Genomic DNA, 4,485 nt, shown 5'->3' with positions numbered 1-4,485 from the left:
TGCGGCCATCTGGAGCGCGTGCGGGCCAAGCTTGGACCCGCACTGCCTCCGTGCGCCGCCGCCACCCTAGGCCGTGCGCGCCGTCTTCCCCTCGGCCTCCGCCACCGGTTCGTCGCCGCCCCAACCTTCTCCGGCCGCCGCCACACCGCCGGGAAGTTTGAACCCGAGAGGGAGTGGGTGGACTCGATCTCCGCCGCCGCGCCACCGGTTGCCGCCCGCCGCCGGCCAGCACCCTCCCCGGACCTCTCGGACCGAGTGCTCCCTCCTCCGGCCGGACCGCCCGCCTCCCGGCCGCCGGCGACCAACCCTAGCTCTACTCGGGTCTGGTAAGGGTATTTTATGTTCCAGCACTATTTTTCGAGGTTCCGGTCACCTTTCCGGTGATCCGATAAGCCTCCTAAGCTTCGGGAAGTGAGCACGATGATCTACAACTCGTGCTGAACATCGTGCTCACCTCCGACAGCAGCAAAGATGCTCTGGTTAGTGAGTTAGTCGCGATCTTCGCGTTGTGCGCGCAGTTTAACAGAACTTCGCGTCACTCGTGCGCGCACCGCAGTGGCCGGCAATGCTCCGAAAGGTGAGCACGGCCTCCGACATGCTGAAACCTGTCAGCGAGTGCGACGGTCGGATTAATCGACCTCTGGTTTGCGTGCACAGTCCAGAAAAGCCTAGAAATCACATGAAATGATGCGATTTCATGTATCGGTATGGGCTTTTAGGACTTTTGCTTCGATATAGATGCTGTTGGCAGCACGTTTGGGCTGAGGATAACCTCTGGACTGATCGTCCAAGGCCCCAAGCTCTTGCGGAAATCGAAAAGTGGTTTTCGAAGCGTTTTTCGGCGAAATCCGCCGATAGAACGCATTTTCGATTCGGATTTCATCCGACGGTACCTTGTGGTTGATTGTAGCATCGCTGAGCCTTGTTGGCTGGTCACCCGTGTCGTTTCGAGGGTTTGGAAACGACGGGTGAGCGACGGGGCAGTTACGGTGCGGTTTTCGGGACATCCAGTTTGTTCGGTAATCGGTTTTGGGAAACCGGTTCTCGTGGTTTTGGTGAGTAGGGATTGTGAGTTAGCGTTACATGTCAGTGGGTTAGATCTTGACCCGTTGGACCTTTCGTAGGTTCGGTTGCACCGTCTTCACAGTCGAGAGACCATTGGTTAGGTTGACCAATAGGAAGACTACGGTGTATAGGCACGTGAGTGCGGGGTTTGGGCTTGTGTCCCGGTGTGCATTCGAGTTTGGTAAACTCGAAGTGCATGGTGTTTCTATATGTGTTAAGGTTCGCATAAGCTGGTGTCTAAGTCGGGGGTAGTAGCGGTGCTACTTATTCGGACATCGAGTGGTGGGGCGACATTCCCCAGGTGTTGCCACTCCTGTCAGGTGAGGCCTTGAAGGGCCAAGTGAGATTTTCGGGCCTAGGCGAGTGTCATAACTGCCGACGCCCAGGCCACTCTCTCTACTTAGGACACGAGAGCTGTTGCGAGTGTCTCTACGGAGACGGCACTGTGATCAGTTGCGTAGCCCAGGGTTTGGTTAGCGGTCATTTAGACGACTGCATTGTTAGTGTTGCTTCCGCAGATCTTTGGGTAAGGTTGTGATGCCTACCTCTCCTCCTTGATTGCTGATTGAAATAAGCGGTTTTGATCTATTGACCTTTGCCTCGTTCATTCGTCAAATTGACATGTACCAGAGTCGGATTGACACGATTTTAGTCTCTGTGATGCATACATTGCATGCGATTGTTCAAACACCTAAATTGGTGTCAGGGGATAGTGGATGGTTTGGTAGGATCCGTCTTGACTCGAGTTACTCCAAGGTATTGTCGGAATTCTCGGAGCTTTGATTATAGCTCGGTTGTGGTGCGAAAACCAGTTAGAGAAACCGTTTCCTTAAGCTTCAGTTGGTACAGTTCGCGGCTTAGTGTCGCAAACATCTTTCGGATGTTGAAAATTATAGGACTCCCTGTGAGTCGGTTCAGGGTCGTTCTGATTTTGAATGTCGACTTGTAAAGTTGATGTTTCGATAGTAAGGGTTGTGAAATCGTGGTTCTGTGAAGAGGTATCAGGTGGCTTGATACTTCGACGTGTCACACTTCCAACTTGTTGTTGGTAGTGGATCTTCGGATATTTCGCTTTTCTTTTGATAAGTATATTGGCTGCAGACAATATACTGTCGAAAGAGGGACGAAATACTATCTTCCTGTTTGGACTTATGGATTGGGTCGATGTGTTCTCTAGAGTGTCTTGTGGGAAAGCTTGAGTGTCGATCTTTTCTGACCACGTAGCGAGCCTTGGGTTACTCCTTGGTCGGTTTTGCACAGTTGACTTATCATCACTGAAAAAGGGGTTTTGACTCTAGTTTGAGTTTGGGTGTTCGTAGCTCTTTAGTTATGCCTTCCACAACTAAAAGGTTTGTTTGGTTAGTAGTCTTGGTTTATCGTGCAAACCTTGGGTTAGCATGCTTGTCCGGTTATTTGATGACAGGTATGCCTAGGTCTCAATGAGACAGGCATTTGGTGTTGCTCGGAACATCGATCGCTAGGGTCCATAGTAGGACGACAGCGACAGGGTCTTGTGGAGACAGGTGTTGGGTATCACCGACGGTTGGTATCGTATGGTGCGATTGGCGACCTGTGCATCAAGTGATGGACTTGCAAGAGCATTTGGTGGTCTGTTGGTACCGGATTAAGTTTGAGGAGACAAAATTGTCTAGCTTATTTGGTATTGTCAGTTGGATCGTTTGGTCGGATGTAAAGTGAGGTCTTGAACCTAGGGCTATAGATTGTCGCAGGTGACCTTCCGTTATTGGAAGTTTTGGCAGTTTGTGTAGTTACTGGTGGAAACTGTGGTCTCCGATGTAAGTGATCTCGACTCGGATTTTAGAACAACGTTACGTATTCGCTCATGGTGAGCAGGTTGACGTTGTTGGATAGTCGGAGTTTTTCGTTTCAGTCTACGTAAATAGACTCCAGATTAAAGTGGTTGTCTCGTGGCTTTCTACATGAACCTGCGACGTAGTCAAGTCGATTACTGTTACGCGGACCAAGGTTGAGAGTACCTAGAGTTTTTGAGTGATGAAGTATTACCTCAGATTTGGTAATATTTGGGATCAGATAATCCTTACAGCAGGACTGTTTTTGTTCGCGGTTATAGGAATAGTCAATCCCGGTGAGTTTTGGTCCATAGATTTTGGGTTGGTACGTTTTTCCCTCATTGTTGTCCGAGTGGAACCGTAGTCCTATTCTTCCCTTATTCGGAGNTATATAATTGTTGGTTACTTGTATGTTCATTTGGTTGTGGTTGTACCTGGATTGCTTCTTGTACTTGTGCGACGCCGTGCAAATACAGGGGAGACTCTGTCCGTGTGCACAGTGGATTCCCTGTATTTGTGGCGGATCTGACATACTCTGGGGTCAGGTTTTCAAAAAAAAAAAAAAATTCAGACGCTTTTCCGCTATGTTTTAAACTAAAAGGGACCCCGGGGCGTGACAGATTGCAATTAAACAAAACAAGACATGGCTTCAGATCTGACGAAGTTTGCATAAACACTCCTTAAATTGACGAAAACAGGAAAAAAAAAACCTCCAAATCGGATCTAACTTCAGTTCGAAAATAATAGGTTTTACCGGGAGAGAAGAAGTGAGTAAATATGTATGCAAAAATGGCGAATGGAGGGAAGGAGATCGAGAAGATTACCTGGGAGGATGAAGCAATAAAAGAGGATAGGTGTTCGTGCGAGAGAGAGAGAGAGAGAGAGAGAGAGAGCGCGCGTGGGGGGGTTTTCCTCGCTCGTGATCGGGTTATCGGGCCCGTTTGGCCTTGATATCTGCATAAGTGCAAAGAGTAGTGCTACTGGTACAACCCATCTTGGGTTGTACATCCTACAACTATCCTATCCGATGGCTGATATTAGTTAGCTTTTGAAAAAAAAGAAATGTGTTATTCTCACTCCCATTTTCTTCCTCCTCACCCTTCCCCTCCCCCCTTTTTTGATCTCTTTCATCTTTTCCAGTGCCTGCGGGTTAGAGGGAGAGAAGGTTGAGCGATATAGCGAGAGAGAGAAGATCTCGAGCGAGAGAGGGGCGCCTTACTCCTATTTTCTGGCGCCTGCGAGCTAGAGAGAGAGAGAGGCCTGCGAGCGATAGAGCGAGAGAGAGTAGAGCTTGAGCGAGACAGAGGCGACCTCCGCGAGAGAAAGTGAGAGCGAGAGTAAGGGGAACTTCGTCTTTGATTCGTAGTTTCTGAGAGGGGAAGTGCTGGTTTGAGATTGGGTGGGCTTCAGAGCGATGCTTCTTGCAGAGTTGTCGTTGGCGAGGGAAACTTCATGTTTGATTTGGTGTCCAAGTGGCCGGATGCGGATGGCGCCTTGATTAGCATCTTGCATTTGGTAAATCTCCCCTCTCTATTTCTCAGTGGATGTGTGTGACTTGGGTTCGTGTTGTAATTATTACGGATTAGTTGATTGTGATGTTGTAAGCATT

This window comes from Ananas comosus, linkage group 3 (genome assembly GCF_001540865.1).
Source record: "Ananas comosus cultivar F153 linkage group 3, ASM154086v1, whole genome shotgun sequence".
Taxonomy (NCBI): domain Eukaryota; kingdom Viridiplantae; phylum Streptophyta; class Magnoliopsida; order Poales; family Bromeliaceae; genus Ananas; species Ananas comosus.
This window is presented reverse-complemented; position numbering follows the sequence as displayed.